Source organism: Vicugna pacos, chromosome 16, assembly GCF_048564905.1.
Source record: "Vicugna pacos chromosome 16, VicPac4, whole genome shotgun sequence".
NCBI lineage: Eukaryota > Metazoa > Chordata > Mammalia > Artiodactyla > Camelidae > Vicugna > Vicugna pacos.
In genome coordinates, this window is record NC_133002.1 from 15,746,815 (window position 1) to 15,753,273 (window position 6,459).

Genomic DNA, 6,459 nt, shown 5'->3' on the forward strand with positions numbered 1-6,459 from the left:
GCCCCCAGGTTGCAAGTTGAGAGCTGTTTTGAGACGGGAGAAGTGCAGTGAAATTCTTCTGTGGGCCGCGCTCATGTCAACGGGCACCACTCCGGGCAAAGGCCTCCTCCATTTCCACATCTGCAGCTTTGTACGCGCCTCACCTCCAAGTCGCCTGAAAGTGTGAAGCCAGCCAGGGCGTAATGTGTATTAGCAAGACAAAGCGCACACGAGGGGAGACGCGGGGGACGAGCTGCAATTTACTGAAGATTTATTAGACCTCATGAAATCCGCCCGAACCACCCATTTTCAACCTCATCTGTCCATGTCTAAGTAGGGTGGCTTTGTTAGCAGACGATGGGCGTTTAGAATTATCCAGCAACAAATCTCACTGCTCAAAAGGGCGTGCCGACAGGAGCAGCACATTCGAGAGAGTTCGAGCTCTGAGCACAGGACCCCAAATCTGGAAATACGGGAATGTGGGAAGGCTCGGGCCTCTCCAGGGCACCCCCCTCCCGACTTCTGTTTGCCATCTACATCCTTTGGTGCGGCGTGTTTCCTTGAGCTTGTGAATGAGGCTAACGGGAAGGCAAGGCAAGACGCAGAGCAGCCTGGAGTTTGCGAGCGTGGTTCTCAGGTGTTGAGTTGGGGGAAAACGTTGCCCAAATCTTAAGACTCAATGGAGCACATCCAACAGTACTTTAAAGCTCTGCTCAGGAGCGTGAGGCCTCCCCAGGGCCACACAGACGTCAAAGCCGCTTCTGCTTTATGTGAATGAAAGGTCAAAGTTACAAGGGCTTGGCTTTCCATTTAGCCTCAGGCTTCCAGCTCATTCACAGGATGTCAGGAAACTTTCCTGGATGTTTACTACTAGGAACTTCCCTCTGGGCTGTGGACACAGACCTGACGTCACAGGTCTCACAAGTCTCTGTTTGCCCGTCTACGAAATGGGTTGATGTTGAAAGCTCAGGACAAAATGTGAAGGCGTCCCGGTTTCTCCCCAGGGAAAACGATCTCAGTCCATTCAGCTCAACTTAGGAAGTTAAGGAGGCAGACGGGTCGCTCTGTGCACCTGAATTAAATTCTCACCGTGCGTATCGCTGATGTAACGTGGAAAAAAAACAAACCACATTCCTCAACTGAGCAAGAAGGGGGATGAATCACGCCTTCGGCTGGCCTTAAAAGCAGCGAGTGGGGTGATGGGACACAGCCAGACAAGGGGCCACCCTGAAATCAACCCCACGGCGGTGGCGGGAGAGGATCACACAGGGCCGGCGATGCAGTGCGCCCGGGGCCATGTGTTCTCGGCTTCCAATAAAAAAATTTGGAGAAAGCAGGAAAACAGGCCAGCGCTCTGCTTCACGCCGTGCGTGGCGGTTCTGGGGACGGTCCCGGCCAGCGGTGAACGGCTTTAAAACCACATTTAAGCGATTTGTTTTCCCATGGATGTCATAATCATCTGTCTGCCTGTGGGTCACAGACGCACATCAGTCTTCATCTGTCAGTGCCGAAATCTCTCTCTGCACAATGGGATCGTCCTCCACGAATGCAAATGAAACCACAGTTGTCTTGTCTGTGATTGTCCAAACTGGCAACGCGCCTTTCTCTGCTGAAAAGCGCCGCCCCGAACGCCTGGCTCCGTCTGCCCCTCAGGGCCCAGGACACGCTCTCTGCTTTCGCTCTTTCTTGTGGCTTTCATCCGCACAACATTAAAGGGACCCTTTCCCCCTTTATGCAGGCAAATAAAAAGTAGACTGAGAGAGCAAAGATGAAAAGGACACATTCCACTGATGGGGGCTTCAGAATCCAGCTGCCTGCCTAGTCAGACGCTGGCCAAGTTAAAAGTTGCAACTGGGTCCCTTTACATCAGAAATTCAGACGAAAAAATGAAATCAAGCGTGTGCCCGGAAGAACTCGCAGCGCGCAGAAATGAGCCTGTGTCGTTGGCAGCTCTTGAAAAGGGATTTCCAGGTCTGCCTTTTAGCCTTGGCTAATGGGGAGGAAGAGCTTTGGAGCTTTGGGTTTGCCATTTGCCCTTTGCATCTGTTTCCACTTAAAGAATATTTTCTCTAAAGCTAAAGGCAGGTAACAGAGCCTCAGGAAGATCAGGGGGCCCCCAGCCGGTTCAGGCCAGCTGCTCGCAGCTAGGTGTGCTCCACAGGACACTTCAGGCGCGTGTGCTGTTCTCCCAGGCAGATAACCAGACGCGTCACAATTCACCAAGCTTTCCACATGAGAACCGTCAGAAGAGAGGGGCCAAGTGCTTTCCAGACCAGCCTCACTTCAGAGGCGTCCAGACAGGGAGGGGAGAGGATGCGGCTGTTTCAGGGCTGCTCTGGATGCAAGCTTTACACCACAGGGGGCGCTCTGAGACACAATGTTTGTATGCGTCACACCCTGCACAGCACTGGACCGGCTCCTTCAATTGCTACCGGTGAGATGACACACCTGGACTCAGGTGAGGTCCCCACCCCAGCCCCAACTCCAGGCCTACATGCGATTTGATGGAAGCTATCTTCCTCGTCGCTGCCACGCATCCTCCATCCACATGCAGCTCATTTCCAAGCCAGCCGCACACGTCGTTTCCTCCGTGTTACGTGGGCTCAAACGGCAAATGGACGTGGCCGACTAGCTTTGGGAGCAAGCCCCTGTTCAGGCGTTGGCTGACCCTGGAGAGCCAAGCTGCACTGGGACTCCTGACGCCTCCTCTCCCTCCTCCAGAGTCCCCATCGATGTACACACAGCCCCCTGCCCAGACGCTCCCTGTGCAGCGGGCAGAGCAGGGACTTTGGAGGAGATGGCCCTGAGTTTCGATCCAAGCTCTGTCACGTAGCAACTTCTGTGCTTTACTTTTCCCTGTGTCACCACAAGGTAGGTGAGAACGAAAAGAAATGATACAGAGGACCTGGCATATTTTGGTAGCAGCCTCCAGGGTGGTCCCCGTAATCTTCACCACCAGTAGTCGTGTGTCCTCTCCTCGTGCACTGGGTCGGGCTAGTCTTCTGTGACCACGAGCACGTGGAGGCGGTGACGGTGCATCACTTCTGAGAGTAGTTAAGAAAGGGCATCACAGTTTCCGCCTTTTTCTGTGGAATCACACCGTGTCAGAAGGACGTCCAAGCAGCCTTGGAGAAGCCCAAATGGAGGGGACCTCAGAGCCTCCCACCAACACCCCTACCAAATCGCCAGCCATGTGAGTGAGTGATCTTGGAAAAGACTCCTGCAGCCCCAGGCAAGCCTTCAGATGGCCGGCATCCGCTGCCATCTCGGGAGGGACCTCGAGCCAGAGTGGCCCAGCCGCGCTGCTCGCCAGCCTGGGCCACAGATGCCGTGTGAGGTGATACGTGTATTATGGTGTTGAGCCTCTCAGTCTGGGGGCCCGTGTGCGATGCAGAGGTACACAGCTAACACACAAGTGACAGGTGCGCAGATGTGGGTTTTATTCCTCCTCCATCAAGAGACTGAAACCCGCCTTTCAGTTTCCCAAGCTTGTGACTTCTGACAGAGGCTCCCCCGACCCCAGCAGTAAAGTGGTTCTCCTTGCCTGCGTGTCACACCCCCTCCCTCCCACAGAGATCCTTTCAAACATGTAGCCCGTGCACTTCTCTCTCTCTGCCTTCCCTGGGCTTATGCAGCTCCCAAGGGCCATGATAAGATATCTGCTTCTCACAGTGAGAGTCTTCTCCAAAGTGAACCCTTCCAAGTCGGGGGGGGGGGGTGAGGGGGAAGGTTCCCGTCCCATCTGTAGATCTAAGATGCAGAGTTGCGATCACTGAACATCAAATGCTCCCTCTTTTTTCTCAAAAATACCTACGAGGAGCATTGAGTGCTCCCCTGGGGATGCCTGAAGTGTGCAAGAACTGGCGTTATCCTAGGGCAGAAGGATCTGAATGAAGAGAAATCCCACGCCACCTTCGGCCCATGGTTGAACTTTGTATCCTGAAAACAAGAGGGCATGGAAGATGGTAGCAGGTGCCCTGAGTCACAGGCTGGTGGGGGGGCGAATGTTGTTGAGAACACGAAGCAGGTGCTCTCCTCTGTCCCCCCAGGGCTGCTCCCGGGGGCTGGTTCTGCCTCTTTCACGCCCTCTCTCCTGCCCTGTCACCGCCACCCTCTAGCCCTGACCCATCTCTACATCCTCACAGAGCCTGAGTAGCCCGCAGTGCACGCGGGTACAAAGTAGGGCAGTGCCTCCCGGGAAGAGAAGAGCTGCGTGGCAGGTGGAGGAGGAGACAGGCGGGGCGGGGGTGGTGATGCCGGCTGGCGGCTGCAGGTTTGCACGGTCTGTGTCCAGTCACAGGACAAGAAGACCAAGTAACAAGGACAGAAGGGGAGGTGCCCGCTAAGGTCGTGTACCTCCTGGTACGTCTGGCGCAGAGATGGAACAGATCCCACAAACCAGGACCCGGACTGGGACTGCGTGCAGCCACCTGCCCTCCCCTGCGGCTTTGAGAAGCAGATTCAGTCGTTGGAAAGTGGAAGTGAGAAGCGTCATTGGTCTTAGGAACCTGCGCTGTGTTCTTTTTCACCCGAAAGCTCTGTAACCAGCCCTGCCCCTGCCGCTTTCCACAAAGCCTCTGTAATTCCGCCGCCCAGAATGAAGTGGGTCAGGGCTGGCATCCACGCTCCGACCTGCAAGGACAGTATGCCCCACAGTTCATCCTGGGCCGCCCACCCAGGACCCCTTACACTGGCGCTCCTCTCCCCTCTCTCCTCCCTTTGCAGACGTCCTGGCCACCTTGAAGACGCGGGCGATGCCACGTCCATCACCGGGAAGCCTCTCCCCGTCTAGAGCTGGGCCCTCCCCCCTTTGTTTGTCAGATGCACTGAACAGGATCGATCTGCCCACAGTCTGAACAACGGGCACCACAGTAAAAAGGCAACAGACTCGAGTCACTAAGCGCTTGCACAGGCAGGGCATTATCTGACTGACGGCCTTTCCTATTTTGAGTTCAGGCTTGAAGGGCCACTTAGAAAGAGAATGAGTGGATCTCTTGACATGGTGAATGAAGTCCAAACCAAACAAATTCCTCCCTCCGCGCGCTCTGGACGCTGACGCTTTTTCTTTGGGGCAGACTGTGATGGATCCTTGAGACTGACCCCACAAAAGTAGCTACTTTCCCGTGAGCCACAATGGATAAATTAGATGGGAGGATTTTAAAATGTTCAAACATCATAAAAGAAGAAAGGAAATGGGGGAACGATGGGAAGGAAAGCAAAAGGAATAAAGAGAAAACAAATAAATGGTACGCCTAAAAGCAGACATACCGTTGGATACATTCAACATAAATGGTCTGAACACACCAACAGTTACCACCTAAGCCAGGAATGCTACCCGAAATATCTGACCACAAAAGGAATGAAGAACTAACACAGGCCACCACGTGAACGTGAAAAACATTACGTTCAGTGAGAGCCATCAGGCAGAACACATCGCGTACTGTATGGCTCCATTCACATAAAATATCCAGCATAGATAAATCCATAGAGACAAAACGGAGTGGCGGTGGCCGCAGGCAGCAGGAAAGACGAAATGGGAGCTGACAACCGCGAGGGTATGGGGCGTTCCTTCAGGGGATGAAGATGCTTTGGAGCTACTGAGACGTGATCGTGACGCACGGCTCAGCAAGTGCGCTAAATGCCACTTTAAGGCGGTTCATTTTATGTTATATGAATTTCAGCTCAATTTAAAACTGTCACTTGGACTCTAGGCAAAGCACGTGTAAGACAAAGAAAATTAGATTATCTGATGGCTGACAGCAACAGTTTATGCCAGAATTAAAATGGAATAAGATGTGTGAACTGACTCCAAGAAAGAAACTGTGAACCAGAGATTTTATATCTAGTAAATCTGCTTTTAAGAGTAAAGGATACAGACCCTCCGTTGGTGAATTGTTAAGGACTCAAGGAATTTTGCTCCCAAACATTCTTCCTGAGCAATCAGCTAAGGACCAGCTTCAGCCAACATAATGACCCAAGGAACATACAGTTACCAGCAGAGCCAAGCGTAAAAGGCGGGAAGTCAGAAAAGGTACAGATGTAATTAATTTATTAATATTTTTAAATAATGTTTTAATTTATTAAAATTTATCAATTATTTTTAGCCCTTTCATTCATAATTGTATAATGATCACAAGCAGAAATGATAGTTTGGATACACTGGGTTAAATAAAACATATTAAATTGTTTTTAAGAATTGGAGAAGAATGTTGAGATCATATACAAAACTAATTTTTAAAGCTCTTCTCAGAAAATGTAAATTGACGGCTACGATGCTAGTGCTGTTATTCTGAGGCTGGTGTCTGTGTGCCATGTAGTAAGCTGAATGAGTCCTAACGGGACATTCCGAGTCAATCATCCCCTTTGTCCTTGAGAACCAGGATTCTCAGCGTTGAAGAAAGAAAGTAGCTCTTTAATGAAAACATTAAAAAAAAAAACATAAAACACAAGAGTTTTTTTTTAATTAGACTCAATTTAGAA